Source organism: Leiobunum rupestre, chromosome 11 (genome assembly GCF_980474605.1).
Source record: "Leiobunum rupestre chromosome 11, qqLeiRupe1.1.hap1, whole genome shotgun sequence".
NCBI lineage: Eukaryota > Metazoa > Arthropoda > Arachnida > Opiliones > Sclerosomatidae > Leiobunum > Leiobunum rupestre.
In genome coordinates, this window is record NC_143394.1 from 9,499,661 (window position 1) to 9,520,000 (window position 20,340).

A 20,340-nucleotide genomic window follows, 5' to 3' on the forward strand; every position below is an offset into this window, starting at 1 on the left:
ATGCTGAATTTCTGAACTCAAAGTTTCCACATCGCATCTATAGCCGTCAGAACGGTTCTGTCTGAACTTTTTGACTATTTTGCTGATTGCTGAATTTCTGAATGCAAAATTTCAACAACGCATCTATAGCCGTCAAAACGGTTCTGTCTGAACGTTTTGACTATTTTGCTGAATGCTGAATTTCTGAACTAAAATTTCAACAATTCATTTATAGCCGTCAGAACGGTTCTGTCTGAACTTTTTGACTATTTTGCTGAATGCTGAATTACTGAACTTAAAATTTCCACAACGCATTTATAGCCGTCAGAACGGTTCTGTCTGAACTTTTTGACAATTTTGCTGAATGCTGAATTTCTGAACTGCCGGAAATTTTTGACTATTTTGCTGAATGCTGAATTTCTGAACTACAAATTTCAACAACGCATCTATAGCCGTCAGAACGGTTCTGTCTGAAATTTTTGACTATTTTGCTGAAAGCAGAATTTCTGAACTCAAAATTTCAACAACTCATTTATAGCCGTCAGAACGATTCTGTCTGAACTTTTTGACTATTTTGCTGAATGCTGAATTTCTGAACTCAAAATTTCAACAACGCATTTATAGCCGTCAGAACGGTTCTGTCTGAACTTTTTGACTTTTTTGCTGAATGCTGACTATCGGAACTCAAAGTTTCCACAACGCATCAATAGCCGTCAGAACGGTTCTGTCTGAACTTTTTGACTATTTTGCTGATTGCTGAATTTCTGAACTCAAAATTTCAACACCGCATCTATAGCCGTCAGAAAGGTTCTGTCTGAACTTTTTGACTATTTTGCTGAATGCAGAATTTCTTAACTCAAAATTTCAACAACTCATTTATAGCCGTCAGAACGGTTCTGTCTGAACTTTTTGACTATTTTGCTGAATGCTGAATTTCTGAACTGTCTGAACTTTTTGACTATATTGCTGAATGCTGAATTTCTGAACTCAAAATTTGAACAATTCATTTATAGCCGTCAAAACGGTTCTCTCTGAACCTTTTGACTATTTTGCTGAATGCTGAATTACTGAACTGTCTGAACTTTTTGACTATATTGCTGAATGCTGAATTTCTAAACTCAAAATTTGAACAATTCATTTATAGCCGTCAAAACGGTTCTGTCTGAACCTTTTGACTATTTTGCTGAATGCTGAATAACTGAACTCGAAATTTCCACAACGCATTTATAGCAATAAGAACGGTACTGTCTGAACTTTTTGACTATTTTGCTGAATGCAAAATTTCAGATGTCAAAATTTCCACAACGCATCTATAGCCGTCAGAACGGTTCTGCCTGTACTTTTTGACTATTTTGCTGATTGCTGAATTTCTGAACTAAAATTTCAACAATTCATTTATAGCCGTCAGAACGGTTCTGTCTGAACCTTTTGACTATTTTGCTGAATGCTGAATAACTGAACTCAAAATTTCCACAACGCATTTATAGCCGTAAGAACGGTACTGTCTGAACTTTTTGACTATTTTGCTGAATGCAAAATTTCTGAACTCAAAATTTCCACAACGCATCTATAGCCGTCAGAACGGTTCTGCCTGTACTTTTTGACTATTTTGCTGATTGCTGAATTTCTGAACTAAAATTTCAACAATTCATTTATAGCCGTCAGAACGGTTCTGTCTGAACTTTTTGACTATTTTGCTGAATGCTGAATTACTGAACTAAAAATTTCCACAACGCATTTATAGCCGTCAGAACGGTTCTGTCTGAACTTTTTGACTATTTTGCTGAATGCTGAATTACTGAACTAAAAATTTCCACAACGCATTTATAGCCGTCAGAACGGTTCTGTCTGAACTTTTTGACTATTTTGCTGATTGCTGAATTTCTGAACTCAAAATTTCAACAACGCATCTATAGCCGTCAGAACGGTTCTGTCTGAACATTTTGACTATTTTGCTGAAAGCAGAATTTCTGAACTCAAAATTTCAACAACTCATTTATAGCCGTCAGAACGGTTCTGTCTGAACTTTTTGACTATTATGCTGAATGCTGAATTTATGAACTCAAAATTTCAACAACTCATTTATAGCCGTCATAACGGTTGTCTGAACTTTTTGACTATTTTGCTGAATGCTGAATTTCTGAACTAAAATTTCAACAATTCATTTATAGCCGTCAGAACGGTTCTGTCTGAACTTTTTGACTATTTTGCTAAATGCTGAATTACTGAACTAAAAATTTCCACAACGCATTTATAGCCGTCAGAACGGTTCTGTCTGAACTTTTTGACAATTTTGCTGAATGCTGAATTTCTGAACTGTCTGAACTTTTTGACTATTTTGCTTAATGCTCAATTTCTGAACTAAAAATTTCAACAACGCATCTATAGCCGTCAGTCAGAACGGTTCTGTCTGAAATTTTTGAGTATTTTGCTGAAAGCAGAATTTCTGAACTCAAAATTTCAACAACTCATTTATAGCCGTCATAACGGTTCTGTCTGAACTTTTTGACTATTTTGCTGAATGCTGAATTTCTGAACTAAAAATTTCAACAACGCATCTATAGCCGTCAGAACGGTTCTGTCTGAACTTTTTGACTATTTTGCTGAATGCTGAATAACTGAACTCAAAATTTCCACAACGCATTTATAGCCGTAAGAACGGTACTGCCTGAACTTTTTGACTATTTTGCTGAATGCTGAATTACTGAACTAAAAATTTCCACAATGCATTTATAGCCGTCAGAACGGTTCTGTCTGAACTTTTTGACTATTATGCTGAATGCTGAATTTCTGAAATTAAAGTTTCCACAACGCATCTATAGCCGTCAGAACGGTTCTGTCTGAACTTTTTGACTATTTTTCTGATTGCTGACTATCGGAACTCAAAGTTTCCACAATGCATCAATAGCCGTCAGAACGGTTCTGTCTGAACTTTTTGTCTATTTTGCTGATTGCTGAATTTCTGAACTCAAAATTTCAACACCGCATCTATAGCCGTCAGAAAGGTTCTGTCTGAACTTTTTGACTATTTTCCTGAATGCAGAATTTCTTAACTCAAAATTTCAACAACTCATTTATAGCCGTCATAACGGTTCTGTCTGACATTTTTGACTATTTTGCTGAATGCTGAATTTCTGAACTTAAAATTTTAACAACTCATTTATAGCCGTCAGAACGGTTCTGTCTGAACTTTTTGACTATTTTGCTGAATGCTGAATTTCTGAACTGTCTGAACTTTTTGACTATATTGCTGAATGCTGAATTTCTGAACTCAAAATTTGAACAATTCATTTATAGCCGTCAAAACGGTTCTGTCTGAACCTTTTGACTATTTTGCTGAATGCTGAATTACTGAACTGTCTGAACTTTTTGACTATATTGCTGAATGCTGAATTTCTAAACTCAAAATTTGAACAATTCATTTATAGCCGTCAAAACGGTTCTGTCTGAACCTTTTGACTATTTTGCTGAATGCTGAATAACTGAACTCGAAATTTCCACAACGCATTTATAGCAATAAGAACGGTACTGTCTGAACTTTTTGACTATTTTGCTGAATGCAAAATTTCAGAACTCAAAATTTCCACAACGCATCTATAGCCGTCAGAACGGTTCTGCCTGTACTTTTTGACTATTTTGCTGATTGCTGAATTTCTGAACTAAAATTTCAACAATTCATTTATAGCCGTCAGAACGGTTCTGTCTGAACCTTTTGACTATTTTGCTGAATGCTGAATAACTGAACTCAAAATTTCCACAACGCATTTATAGCCGTAAGAACGGTACTGTCTGAACTTTTTGAATTTTTTGCTGAATGCAAAATTTCTGAACTCAAAATTTCCACAACGCATCTATAGCCGTCAGAACGGTTCTGCCTGTACTTTTTGACTATTTTGCTGATTGCTGAATTTCTGAACTAAAATTTCAACAATTCATTTATAGCCGTCAGAACGGTTCTGTCTGAACTTTTTGACTATTTTGCTGAATGCTGAATTACTGAACTAAAAATTTCCACAACGCATTTATAGCCGTCAGAACGGTTCTGTCTGAACTTTTTGACTATTTTGCTGAATGCTGAATTACTGAACTAAAAATTTCCACAACGCATTTATAGCCGTCAGAACGGTTCTGTCTGAACTTTTTGACTATTTTGCTGAAAGCAGAATTTCTGAACTCAAAATTTCAACAACTCATTTATAGCCGTCAGAACGGTTCTGTCTGAACTTTTTGACTATTTTGCTGAATGCTGAATTTATGAACTCAAAATTTCAACAACTCATTTATAGCCGTCATAACGGTTGTCTGAACTTTTTGACTATTTTGCTGAATGCTGAATTTCTGAACTAAAATTTCAACAATTCATTTATAGCCGTCAGAACGGTTCTGTCTGAACTTTTTGACTATTTTGCTGAATGCTGAATTACTGAACTAAAAATTTCCACAACGCATTTATAGCCGTCAGAAGGGTTCTGTCTGAACTTTTTGACAATTTTGCTGAATGCTGAATTTCTGAACTGTCTGAACTTTTTGACTATTTTGCTTAATGCTCAATTTCTGAACTAAAAATTTCAACAACGCATCTATAGCCGTCAGTCAGAACGGTTCTGTCTGAAATTTTTGAGTATTTTGCTGAAAGCAGAATTTCTGAACTCAAAATTTCAACAACTCATTTATAGCCGTCATAACGGTTCTGTCTGAACTTTTTGACTATTTTGCTGAATGCTGAATTTCTGAACTAAAAATTTCAACAACGCATCTATAGCCGTCAGAACGGTTCTGTCTGAACTTTTTGACTATTTTGCTGAATGCTGAATAACTGAACTCAAAATTTCCACAACGCATTTATAGCCGTAAGAACGGTACTGTCTGAACTTTTTGACTATTTTGCTGAATGCTGAATTACTGAACTAAAAATTTCCACAACGCATTTATAGCCGTCAGAACGGTTCTGTCTGAACTTTTTGACTATTATGCTGAATGCTGAATTTCTGAAATTAAAGTTTCCACAACGCATCTATAGCCGTCAGAACGGTTCTGTCTGAACTTTTTGACTATTTTTCTGATTGCTGAATTTCTGAACTCAAAATTTCCACAACGCTTCTATAGCCGTCAGAACGGTTCTGTCTGAACATTTTGACTATTTTGCTGAAAGCAGAATTTCTGAACTAAAATTTCAACAATTCATTTATAGCCGTCAGAACGGTTCTGTCTGAACCTTTTGACTATTTTGCTGAATGCTGAATAACTGAACTCAAAATTTCCACAACGCATTTATAGCCGTAAGAACGGTACTGTCTGAACTTTTTGACTATTTTGCTGAATGCAAAATTTCTGAACTCAAAATTTCCACAACGCATCTATAGCCGTCAGAACGGTTCTGCCTGTACTTTTTGACTATTTTGCTGATTGCTGAATTTCTGAACTAAAATTTCAACAATTCATTTATAGCCGTCAGAACGGTTCTGTCTGAACTTTTTGACTATTTTGCTGAATGCTGAATTACTGAACTAAAAATTTCCACAACGCATTTATAGCCGTCAGAACGGTTCTGTCTGAACTTTTTGACTATTTTGCTGAATGCTGAATTACTGAACTATAAATTTCCACAACGCATTTATAGCCGTCAGAACGGTTCTGTCTGAACTTTTTGACTATTATGCTGAATGCTGAATTTCTGAACTTAAAGTTTCCACAACGCATCTATAGCCGTCAGAACGGTTCTGTCTGAACTTTTTGACTATTTTGCTGATTGCTGAATTTCTGAACTCCAAATTTCAACAACGCATCTATAGCCGTCAGAACGGTTCTGTCTGAACATTTTGACTATTTTGCTGAAAGCAGAATTTCTGAACTCAAAATTTCAAGAACTCATTTATAGCCGTCAGAACGGTTCTGTCTGAACTTTTTGACTATTTTGCTGAATGCTGAATTTCTGAACTCCAAATTTCAACAACGCATCTTTAGCCGAGAGAATGGTTCTGTCTGAACTTTTTGACTATTTTGCTGAATGCAGAATTTATGAACTCAAAATTTCAACAACTCATTTATAGCCGTCATAACGGTTGTCTGAACTTTTTGACTATTTTGCTGAATGCTGAATTTCTGAACTAAAATTTCAACAATTCATTTATAGCCGTCACAACGGTTCTGTCTGAACTTTTTGACTATTTTGCTGAATGCTGAATTACTGAACTAAAAATTTCCACAACGCATTTATAGCCGTCAGAACGGTTCTGTCTGAACTTTTTGACAATTTTGCTGAATGCTGAATTTCTGAACTGTCTGAACTTTTTGACTATTTTGCTTAATGCTCAATTTCTGAACTAAAAATTTCAACAACGCATCTATAGCCGTCAGTCAGAACGGTTCTGTCTGAAATTTTTGAGTATTTTGCTGAAAGCAGAATTTCTGAACTCAAAATTTCAACAACTCATTTATAGCCGTCATAACGGTTCTGTCTGAACTTTTTGACTATTTTGCTGAATGCTGAATTTCTGAACTAAAAATTTCAACAACGCATCTATAGCCGTCAGAACGGTTCTGTCTGAATTTTTGACTATTTTGCTGAATGCTGAATAACTGAACTCAAAATTTCCACAACGCATTTATAGCCGTAAGAACGGTACTGTCTGAACTTTTTGACTATTTTGCTGAATGCTGAATTACTGAACTAAAAATTTCCACAACGCATTTATAGCCGTCAGAACGGTTCTGTCTGAACTTTTTGACTATTATGCTGAATGCTGAATTTCTGAAATTAAAGTTTCCACAACGCATCTATAGCCGTCAGAACGGTTCTGTCTGAACTTTTTGACTATTTTTCTGATTGCTGAATTTCTGAACTCAAAATTTCCACAACGCTTCTATAGCCGTCAGAACGGTTCTGTCTGAACATTTTGACTATTTTGCTGAAAGCAGAATTTCTGAACTAAAATTTCAACAATTCATTTATAGCCGTCAGAACGGTTCTGTCTGAACCTTTTGACTATTTTGCTGAATGCTGAATAACTGAACTCAAAATTTCCACAACGCATTTATAGCCGTAAGAACGGTACTGTCTGAACTTTTTGACTATTTTGCTGAATGCAAAATTTCTGAACTCAAAATTTCCACAACGCATCTATAGCCGTCAGAACGGTTCTGCCTGTACTTTTTGACTATTTTGCTGATTGCTGAATTTCTGAACTAAAATTTCAACAATTCATTTATAGCCGTCAGAACGGTTCTGTCTGAACTTTTTGACTATTTTGCTGAATGCTGAATTACTGAACTAAAAATTTCCACAACGCATTTATAGCCGTCAGAACGGTTCTGTCTGAACTTTTTGACTATTTTGCTGAATGCTGAATTACTGAACTATAAATTTCCACAACGCATTTATAGCCGTCAGAACGGTTCTGTCTGAACTTTTTGACTATTATGCTGAATGCTGAATTTCTGAACTTAAAGTTTCCACAACGCATCTATAGCCGTCAGAACGGTTCTGTCTGAACTTTTTGACTATTTTGCTGATTGCTGAATTTCTGAACTCCAAATTTCAACAACGCATCTATAGCCGTCAGAACGGTTCTGTCTGAACATTTTGACTATTTTGCTGAAAGCAGAATTTCTGAACTCAAAATTTCAAGAACTCATTTATAGCCGTCAGAACGGTTCTGTCTGAACTTTTTGACTATTTTGCTGAATGCTGAATTTCTGAACTCCAAATTTCAACAACGCATCTTTAGCCGAGAGAATGGTTCTGTCTGAACTTTTTGACTATTTTGCTGAATGCAGAATTTATGAACTCAAAATTTCAACAACTCATTTATAGCCGTCATAACGGTTGTCTGAACTTTTTGACTATTTTGCTGAATGCTGAATTTCTGAACTAAAATTTCAACAATTCATTTATAGCCGTCACAACGGTTCTGTCTGAACTTTTTGACTATTTTGCTGAATGCTGAATTACTGAACTAAAAATTTCCACAACGCATTTATAGCCGTCAGAACGGTTCTGTCTGAACTTTTTGACAATTTTGCTGAATGCTGAATTTCTGAACTAAAAATTTCAACAACGCATCTATAGCCGTCAGTCAGAACGGTTCTGTCTGAAATTTTTGAGTATTTTGCTGAAAGCAGAATTTCTGAACTCAAAATTTCAACAACTCATTTATAGCCGTCAGAACGGTTCTGTCTGAACTTTTTGACTATTTTGCTGAATGCTGAATTTATGAACTCCAAATTTCAACAATGCATCTATAGCCGAGAGAACGGTTCTGTCTGAACTTTTTGACTAATTTGCTGAATGCTAAATTTCTGAACTCAAAATTTCCACAACGCATTTATAGCCGTCAGAACGGTTCTGTCTGAAGTTAGTAGAAGGAAAGTGAGGGCGAGACGCCAGTCCCAGGATCGAGGATCGAGGATCCAGGATTTAAGGGGTGAAATGGGGGTAAAATCATCGAAAAGTCAATATATTTAGGGTATTTCTCGCGACGATATGTTTTCTCATATATCAACATATTATGTCCAGGCCAACTTGTTCATTTATCTACGCTTATCTCGAAAGATACTTGAACGTATATCTTATCAAGTTTTATCGTACGGAATAAGTTGAAATGATGTAAAAATTGATAACCTAGGCGACGCGTGCGCAGATTACCCGGGGGACGCGGTTAATTTGAATTTAAGAGTGTTTTGACGTCATGGAATATTCGTTGTTAAAGTAGAATGGAAATATTTTTAAACTTCATTTTAATATCATTGTAGTACTTAAATATGCTTGACACTTGAACCAATCTCACGAGTATTTCTTAAAACGAATATCTCGATCGCGTTTTATCGTACGAAATAAGTGGAAATTATGTAAGTTGTATGATACTTGATAACCTAGGCAGGAAGATAGCGCGCGCGTGCGCGGATTACCTGGGAGGCGCGGATTGCCCGGGCGCGCGGTTAATTTGAATTTAAAACATGGATTCCCTCTCCGAAATAATTCATGTACCCAAAATTGGACCCCAAGTTTTTTTCTTTTAGGGGAATCTCTATGGGAGTTTAACATTACAATAAAGCTAATAGGTCCAGTTTGGGGTACTTTTGGTCCGAAATGGGGTACATAGAGCCGAAAATGGTGACTTTGGTCGTTTTAAGGGTACTTTTGGTCTATTTTGGTCCATTTTTGGGTACATCAGAAAAGCAGTTGGAAAAACGAAGAGCCTTATTTTTTTTCCACCCATCTCCAAACTCCAAAAATTTATTGCTATAATTTATTTATCCCTTCCGTAGGTATAAAATAAGATAAAAACCACTTACCTATATTTTAATTACGGTAAATTAAAAATACTTAATTAGTGTACTAAGTTACGTTTAAAAGAACCTTTTGTAACAATTCCAATATGTAAATATAGGTATAAGGGTTGAAAAAATACTTAAAGTGGTTTTACTGATAAACTCTAAAGGAATTTAACTTTAAAGGGTATCTTAGATTATTGTTTTTAATTTTATTCAAGTTGAAAACGTATTAAGAGTCCTTCAAAGTACTATAAAAGGATTTTATTTACGAACTTAATTCATATTTTCTTCAAACTTTCAATTCGCTTTTATTACTATTTAAATACGGTAAAATATAATTCTTATACACAAATATAGTCAGAAAGATACTATAAAACACTAAAATTAAAATTAAATTAAATTTGTGTGGATAAGATTTGTAAATATCATTTTGAAACTAATAACTTTCACGCTTTATTTAAGTCAAGCCAATAAAAACAATTACCTATATTTTAAATACGGTAAAATATAAATACATTTCCGATATGTAAATAGGTAGAATAACACTATGAAAAGTTCCTTTTTCTTCTTTTAATACGACAACACACAACTCTGATACGCAAATATATAAAGAAAATATAAAAAAAAAATTACTCTACGTTCGATACGTTAAAATACATTTCCGATACACAAATATAGATAAAGAAATACTATAAAATGTAAAAAGGTAAAAAAATACTACACATTAACCATTATGAATTTAAGCTTACAACATCCTTCACGTATAGAGCATAACATATATGTTCAGAGTTAACTTGTATCCTCGTTATCTTTATCGCATGGGTCATTCCATGACCAAACGACCTAGTTTTTTTTTAATTTTAACACCCGACCCCTTTCGATTTCGCCAAAATTTTGTATACAAGGTTTTTTGGGCCTAGGAAAACGATTTTGACAGTTTCATAACGATCGGTTCAGCCGTTTACGAGATACAGCATACGCGTTTTTTCAAAAGTTCGCCTTGACCCCCTAAATGTTTTCTAGTATATCTTATGACATAATTATCGCAAAATCACATGTAATACCTCATTTTAAAGACAATGCGCACCCTAATATGAATATTTAATCAGAGTTGTCATTTGACGTAAATGTCATTAAAATCTGGGCCTTTAAATAATTTGACCTTTGACCTTGCCCAGACACCTCAGTCGTAGGTCAACGATTTTAGCATTTTTAAAATTCCCACTATCGAATACATAATAATCACTCAAAATCTCAAAGTAATATTTGTAGTTTTCGAGATATTAATTTTTGAAATTTACCCCACCAAACACAAAATGAAATACCAAAACCATTTATTTTTATAGTTTACACACCAATTAATTTTTTATTTACACAAAACAGCTTAAACTTCTTTATACATGGAAAAGGCTTTGGTAATTTTATTTTTATCGTGTTCTTTGATTTGATAGCCTTTCGAATTTGGTAAACCTACAAGAATTTCAATTGCACATAGAACATTTTCACTTGACACCCAACTGCTATCGATCCTTCTGGGCCATGTGTATTTGTCCGAAATACCAGGGGGACGCAAAAAGTTTACAAAGAAGTCTCGAAACTCTTCTGATACTTCCTCAATTAATCCAACGTAAAGTTGGCCTTTGTAGACGCTGGCTACCAAATTTCCCACTTTAAAGTTTTCAGCCTCTTGATTTCGAGTATCTGACAATTCTAAAGTCGAAACCTTAACTGTGGTTAGCGAATCGTCATTAGATAACGGAGAAACCATGATTTCATTTAACGATTTCGGAACGAATTTATGAAACCCTCGAGTTCCTTTTACTGTTATGGCTTTAGAAAACCTTTCTTTTAAAAGTTCCTTTTGTCGCTCAATTTCTTCGTTTTTAACATAGATGAACTTGATATTTTCGAAGTTTGATAGGCAGAAATTAAACATATCTGTTGGAGTCAAAATCTGTCCAGTCACTGGTCGCTGAAGACTGACTCTTGCTGTTTTACGCTTCACTGTTCCGCCAATTCCGTCACAAGGTCCCTTGCCATGAGATGTGGCAAAAAAATGCCATTCAGCGTCCAAACCAAAATCTTGTTTGTGGCAACAGAGATTAGAAAAGTTGTATTTGTTTTTATACTGTCCAGCACATCCATCCGTAAAATAAATTAGCTTTCTAACATTAGGAACATGTGTTTTTATTAGAAGAAATTATGTTTAATTCAGAGAAAACGGCATGGTATTAGAAGATAAAAATTATTTTATACAAGACGTTTCGAGCCGAGGCTCTTCTTCAGTCGTTCGTTAACGACTTTTCACAATGATTTAAATAATTTACATAACTCTATTCACTTCACTCTTGAACTAGAAGTTAACCACGAAATTCCTTTTTTAGACCTATTTATTAAAAATGTTAATGGTAAACTAACCTTTTCATTATTCCAAAAGCCTACTCATTCAAAAACCTTTTTAAACTTTAATTCAAACCACCCCAACCATGTAAAAACATCAGTCGTAAAAGGTTTAAAACACCATATTGAATCCATATCTGATAACCCAATTGCGGATAAATTAAAAATTAAAAATCAGTTAATTGAATCAGATTATCCAAAAACACTTATAGAAACCATATTTGACAGAAACTTAATCAGCATGCCTTCTGATATGAAAAGTAAACCTAAAGAGGAGGTTTTAGTTTTACCCTATATACCTAAAACCACAGAGAAACTTAAACGTATTTTGAAAAATTATAAAATAAACTTAGTATCAAAAACCACTAATATACTAAAAAATCAAATTTCTCATTTAAAACCTAAAATAGAAGATTCCGCCATTCGAGGCGTTATTTATGAAATCCCTTGCTCATGTGGAAAAACGTATATTGGTGAAACAAAACGTTCCATTTTAGACAGGATACGTGAACATAAATCCTGCGTGGCTAAGGGCGATATGAATAACGGAATTTCAAAACATATTTGGTCTACGTTAAACCACTCTATTAAATGGGATGATTACAAAATTTTAAAACGGGAAACCAATTGGTACAAAAGAAAATTCTATGAAGGATTGTATATTCGTAAACTAGGTAATTTAAATTTAGATAAAGGATGTCAAGAAGTAACTAATTGGGGTAATATTGTGATTTAAAATTTTATTTTATTTTATATTTATATTTTAATAATTCACACTGACTTACATATACTTTGGATTTATCGGTTACATTGATTCTATTACACACGTAAATTGTTAAAATCAGTAAAACTTTTGTTTATTTTTTAACACGCTGACCTTCTGCTCGCGTGATATTAGAACTTGAATATGGCGCGTGGTAAAATTTTAAATCAAATTAAAACTCGAAACGTCTTGTATAAAATAAGTTTTATCTTCTAATACCATGCCGTTTTCTCTGAATTAAACATAATTTCTACTAATATTCACCATGGTAAATAATAAGTTTAATATATGTGTTTTTATATTTGGATTTAGATAAGTTAAAAAACTGTGAACAGTATTGGTTGTATGTGTTCTGGTATCACTGATAATACAAAAATTTAAGTGGTTAAGTTCTCCGTTTTCGACTACCCTGAAGTAGATTACGAAGGGATGCACTGTCGCTTGAGAATTGTCCCAATGGAACCCTTGTGCTTCGTCTTGAATTACGAAGGAATAGTTCTCCGCAAAATCACCGAGAACAATTACGTCACCAGGTTTTAGAGTTTTTTTGAGGTTTTTAAGATAATTAGATTGCGACTTAGATGTGTAATGATGACGCGTTAGTTCAAGTAGTTTAATGGCCAAAGAGTCGAAAAAGTTTTCAACACTCTCGCTCAAGGTCATGAGCTTTGTGCTGTCAGTTGTCACCCATTGCATGAACTTTATATTTTCAAAATCTTCTAAAAGGTTCGTTAAATATTCATTTTCAAGTAGACCATTTTTCCCAGGACAGTCCTTGCACACCCTCATCATACAATTCCTGTTTTGAGTGTCACACACGGTGAGCGCCATGAAATCGATATCACATTTTAAAGGACAAGGAGACGGTAGAGCTGATATCATTAGCTTGACATTTTGGTGATAGGTGCAGACACACACTGAATGTGTACCTGACGAACCTGCTAATACACCCCAAGGTGGTCGTAGATAACAAAATGACGAAAATCCTAACGTCAAATCATGCTCTTCCTTGAATTTGTTATAGAGCTCTCTCAGGTTCAGCAGTACAAGCCTCTTTTGATGATGTTCTTTTTGACCTGTCTCGTGGTTTCTAACTGACACAAACTCCTTTTGTCCAGGTGTCATACGACTGTTATCGTCATTTTCGTAAAATTCAACGACCTTTGATTTAACGTCTTCGGTCAATATTAATCCCTTCGATTGTTTCTCTGGTAGCGAAAGAATTCCTTGACTAGATTTAAGATTCCTGCTTCGTTTGACCATGTATTCTGGTGCTCCAAATTCCTCCATTGTGCGTTGTATTCCAAATGGTGACAAGGTCAGGATCTGAAGCTTTTCGCCGTATGATGTCTTGGAGTTATTGAATTTCTCTCTCAGTTCGTTCAAAATATTCTCATATAATCGATGTTCTTCGAGCTTTCTAAAAACATCGTCCGTAACCATATTATCGTCTGTTTCATCAAGAGAAATTTCCATTGACTCTTCTAATTTGCGTTTCAATGAATTGTTCACAGCGTTTAACTTAGTCCTGCTTAGAATTGTTTTTTGGCGAGATGACAAACCTTCTGTACAAAAGTTAAAAAATATATGTATTTATATATGTATTTATATATGTATACATATATAAATTCTTTCAAATTGAATATATTTCTTACTTCTTTTAACAGGAGATTCTCCCAAGTTTATTAGAGTTTCGTTAACTGCCACTAAAGCTATAGCTTTGTCGTCTTGTGTCGCAACTCCCGATGAACAAGGTTGACTAAATGAAAAAGAATCGCTTTCTTGTGATTCTTGTGCAGTGTGAACTTCTGAAACGTCCAACTGTATTTGGAGTTCATCCTTTACTTTTTTTCCAGCAGACATAAAACACTGGATGCACAACTTATTTCCAGCGATAACTTCAATTCCTCGTAACTTTAATTTTTTGAACAAATCCAATGAAATAGTTTTTAGTCCACTCTTTCTTTCAGCGTCGTGAGTCCCAGAAGGATTCATACACTTCTTTTGACTCGTTGAATACCTTTTCATAAAAAGTTCTTCATGGTGACGACATATGTTTCTTATTTTGGACATAGGTATAGCTGTTCGGCTGCTAAGAACTAATTTGTCATCCTCGGACAGATGGTTGTTGATACCAACTGTTTTCGAAAGTGTTTGCAAATGACATTTACTACTGTCTCTCCAAAACGAACAATTTCGATCCATTTCAGGGCTTTGTTCGAGAATATACAGTTAAATAAATTCTATTTCGCTACTCAATTATCGCTGTTAATATATTTAACTACTCAATTATAACTATTATATATTAAAAAGATATTAAAACATTTTTACGTTATTAAAAACGTAATCGATATGACTAAGAGCAATATTGGGTTTTCTTGAGATATCTAGCACATTTCCATTTTAGGGTGCAGTAAGATACGCTACAATAATATTGAACGCCAGACTATACTAAGGACAAGCAATTTAGTCATGTCTTCTGTCTACAGATAACATGCAAAACTAAAAATAATATGTAAATAACTCAACTTAATTTAAGAATTAGTGTATTTGATATTCTAAACTCAAAATTATCAAAATAATAATATTTTTAATTTATTTAGTAGGTCAACTAGTTTCGTGTATAAAATAGCATTTTCATTAATTTGAGGGGTAAATTTCAAAAATTAATATCTCGAAAACTACAAATATTACTTTGAGATTTTGAGTGATTATTATGTATTCGATAGTGGGAATTTTAAAAATGCTAAAATCGTTGACCTACGACTGAGGTGTCTGGGCAAGGTCAAAGGTCAAATTATTTAAAGGCCCAGATTTTAATGACATTTACGTCAAATGACAACTCTGATTAAATATTCATATTAGGGTGCGCATTGTCTTTAAAATGAGGTATTACATGTGATTTTGCGATAATTATGTCTTAAGATATAGTAGAAAACATTTAGGGGGTCAAGGCGTACTTTTGAAAAAACGCGTATGCTGTATCTCGTAAACGGCTGAACCGATCGTTATGAAAATGTCAAAATCGTTTTCCTAGGCCCAAAAAACCCTGTATACAAAATTTGGGCAAAATCGAAAGGGGTCGGGTGTTCTGTGGCAGGCGTTTTGTCATGGAATGACCCGCATGTGTTTTAAATAGCGTATGGAATAAGTTAAGAATGTACTGAAATGGTGTATGTTAAAACCTCGTAGAATAAAGAGTAAAACATATGTTCAGAGTCAGCTTGATTACTAAAGCGAATAACACAGAGACGTTTCCGGTGTAGTCACGTAGGAAGAAAAAAACTACAACACTCTCTATACTCTACATTCAACACGTTAAAAAATACTTCCGAAATGCCAATATAGGTAGTAAAATACTACAAAATCTCTATACTTTACCTTCAATACGTTAAATTACATTCCAATATGTAAATATAGGAGGAAAAATACTACAAAAGCCTCTTTTCTTGGCGTTCAATATGTTAAAAAAGATTTCTGAAATGCAAATGTAGGTAGTAAATACTACAAAATCTCTATACTCTACCTTCAATACGTTAAATTACATTCCAATATGTAAATATAGGTAGTAAATACTACAAAAGCCTCTTTTCTTGGCGTTCATTATGTTAAAATAGATTTCTGAAATGCAAATATAGGTAGTAATTACTACAAAAGCCTCTTACTCTACGTTCAATACGTTAAATTAATGATATGCCTCCGATCGAATCGTTCATTTTTTCCTATTTAAATATACGCATTTAAATTAGAATTGCTTCTAGTGTTCGGCAGTCGATTAATTTTTATCCACAAATTTTCCGATTTATTTAAAAAACGTTGGTAAAAAGAATATCATTTTAACTTATTTAATTGTGTTTTTTACCCAACCAAGCATTTATTTGAATAAAAGTGGTATTTATTTAAATAGCCAATAGTTAAATAAAAATTGTTAAATGTTTAAATAATCGAAAGTGAACAAGCCTATTTTTTAAATAAAACAAACAGACTTTAGAGTTGATAAGATTTGTAAATATCATTTGAAACTAATAATTTTCACGCTTTATTTAAGTCAAGCAATTACATTTTTAAAAATGAAAGAAGTTAAACAATATAAAAATTTGTAAATGTTGTAAATATTTTTAGGTAATAAAGAAATTAAGAAATGTTTTAATTAAAATATCTTTCATTTTCTACTACATTTTTAAAAATGAAAGAAGTTTAACAATATAATTATTCTAATATAATTTCAAAATCAGGTATTATTTAAAGTACAAATGCATAATTTAGTGAAGCAATTCTTATTTAAATACTTTTATTTAATTAATTTGTGTATCTCAAATGTATTAATTGAAAAATAAGTGGGTTTTACTATTTATCACGGTTTTTTATATATATATATATATATATATATTGGAATTGTTACAAAAGGTTCTTTTAAACGTAACTTAGTACATTAATTTATTTTGGAAGTTCAAAACGTATTAAGAGCCCTTCAGAGTACTATAAAAGGATTTCACTTTCAATTCGTTATAATTTGAATTTAAATGAAAACATCATGGATTATAGGTGCGTAATCTACTATTAGACCGAACTAATTAAAAAAAATACTTAAAGTAAGTGGTTTTACTGATAAACTCTAAAGGAATTTTGGAATTTTCTAGAATAGGAAAGTAAAACTAAAACGTAAACCAAGTTTAAAACGAAACTAATAACTGGGAGAAAGGTTGAAGTAAGTAATTTTTTTGATTTTTCGTTTTTTAATTTTTGAGTTCCCTATATTATTATAAACTAAATTAAATATAATTTTTGAAAATTTGTGATAAAAGATCTGCTCCTTCGTGTTTTACATATATTTAAAAACTCGAGATTTTAATGAATTGTTTTCAAAGCATGAAAAATATAGCAGATCCTTTGATTTTAATTGTAGTTAGTAGTTACTTAAAAAAAAAGTCGCTAGCTGACTTGGAGCTGGTGTAGTTAAATTTTAAAAATGTGTATTTTAAATTTTGTTTGTAAAAGTTTTTTTTTGAAAAACTTTAGTATTATAGTTTAAATTTATTAAATAAAATAAAATATAAATTATACATTTGGTTTAGTATTTTACTATTGCAAGTAAAATTAATAGTAATTTCAATTACTTTTTTAGTTTTTTTTTGACAAATATGCAAACTATTTAGTTATTTCAAAAACAAATACGTCGAATTATTTGGTATTCGAAATACTATTGGTTAGTTTTTATATCTTTAATTTTATTTTTCAGAACAATTTCTCTTTGTCTAGCTTCTTCTAACTTTAATTTAGACGGCCTTAAAGCCAAGTATTTAACAAATTTTGTAACCAAGTAGATGGAGCTTTAAACAATTTTTCAGTCATGTAGTCAAGGAAATGTTCAAATATACGTGTATTTGGTCATTTTGATGGTCAAATAGCCCAGTATGGAACTGAGAGATGATAGTCAGACATTGAGACGCGGGTGGCGCCCGTGCCCCAGCGTCCGCGCCAGCCCCGTCGGTGCCCCATTTCACATTTCAGACGTCGACGGAGGCTCGGGGCACCATCAGGGCGAGGGCGCGGACGCTGGGGCACGGGCGCCACCCGCGTCTCAATGTCTGACTATCATCTCGCAGTTCCATACTGGGCTATTTGACCATCAAAATGACCAAATACACGTATATTTGAACATTTCCTTGACTACATGACTGAAAAATTGTTTAAAGCTCCATCTACTTGGTTACAAAATTTGTTAAATACTTGGCTTTAATGCCGTCTAAATTAAAGTTAGAAGAAGCTAGACAAAGAGAAATTGTTCTGAAAAATAAAATTAAAGATATAAAAACTAACCAATAGTATTTCGAATACCAAATAATTCGACGTATTTGTTTTTGAAATAACTAAATAGTTTGCATATTTGTCAAAAAAAAACTAAAAAAGTAATTGAAATTACTATTAATTTTACTTTCAATAGTAAAATACTAAACCAAATGTATAATTTATATTTTATTTTATTTAATAAATTTAAACTCTAATACTAAACTTTTTCAAAAAAAACTTTTACAAACAAAATTTAAAATACACATTTTTAAAATTTAACTACACCAGCTCCAAGTCAGCTAGCGACTTTTTTTTAAGTAACTACTAACTACAATTAAAATCAAAGGATCTGCTATATTTTTCATGCTTTGAAAACAATTCATTAAAATCTCGAGTTTTTAAATATATGTAAAAGGAGCAGATCTTTTATCACAAATTTTCAAAAATTATATTTAATTTAGTTTATAATAATATAGGGAACTCAAAAATTAAAAAACGAAAAATCAAAAAAATTACTTACTTCAACCTTTCTCCCAGTTATTAGTTTCGTTTTAAACTTGGTTTACGTTTTAGTTTTACTTTGCTATTCTAGAAAATTCCAAAATTCCTTTAGAGTTTATCAGTAAAACCACTTACTTTAAGTATTTTTTTTAATTAGTTCGGTCTAATAGTAGATTACGCACCTATAATCCATGATGTTTTCATTTAAATTCAAATTATAACGAATTGAAAGTGAAATCCTTTTATAGTACTCTGAAGGGCTCTTAATACGTTTTGAACTTCCAAAATAAATTAATGTACTAAGTTACGTTTAAAAGAACCTTTTGTAACAATTCCAATATATATATATATATATATATATATATAAAAAACCGTGATAAATAGTAAAACCCACTTATTTTTCAATTAATACATTTGAGATACACAAATTAATTAAATAAAAGTATTTAAATAAGAATTGCTTCACTAAATTATGCATTTGTACTTTAAATAATACCTGATTTTGAAATTATATTAGAATAATTATATTGTTAAACTTCTTTCATTTTTAAAAATGTAGTAGAAAATGAAATATATTTTAATTAAAACATTTCTTAATTTCTTTATTACCTAAAAATATTTACAATATTTACAAATTTTTATATTGTTTAACTTCTTTCATTTTTAAAAATGTAATTGCTTGACTTAAATAAAGCGTGAAAATTATTAGTTTCAAATGATATTTACAAATCTTATCAACTCTAAAGTCCATTTTTCAGGTATTAGTAAGTATTTCATACAAACTAACTTCTAAAATATGGATTTAGTTCGTAAATAAAATTCTTTTAAATTACTTTGAAGGACTCTTTATACGTTTTAAACTTAAATAATATTAAAAACAATAATCTAAGATACCCTTTAAAGTTAAATTCCTTTAGTTTATCAGTAAAACCACTTACTTTAAGTATTTTTTTAATCCGTTCGGTCTAATAGTAGATTACGCACCTATAATCCATGATGTTTTCATTTAAATTCAAATTATAACGAATTGAAAGTGAAATCCTTTTATAGTACTCTGAAGGGCTCTTAATACGTTTTGAACTTCCAAAATAAATTAATGTACTAACTTACGTTTAAAAGAACCTTTTGTAACAATTCCAATATATATATATATATATAAAAAACCGTGATAAATAGTAAAACCCACTTATTTTTCAATTAATACATTTCAGATACACAAATAAATTAAATAAAAGTATTTAAATAAGAATTGCTTCACTAAATTATGCATTTGTTATTTAAATAATACCTGATTTTGAAATTATATTAGAATAATTATATTGTTAAACTTCTTTCATTTTTAAAAATGTAGTAGAAAATGAAAGATATTTTAATTAAAACATTTCTTAATTTCTTTATTACCTAAAAATATTTACAATATTTACAAATTTTTATATTGTTTAACTTCTTTCATTTTTAAAAATGTAATTGCTTGACTTAAATAAAGCGTGAAAATTATTAGTTTCAAATGATATTTACAAATCTTATCCACACAAATTTAATTTAATTTTAATTTTAGTGTTTTATAGTATCTTTCTGACTATATTTGTGTATAAGAATTATATTTTACCGTATTTAAATAGTAATAAAAGCGA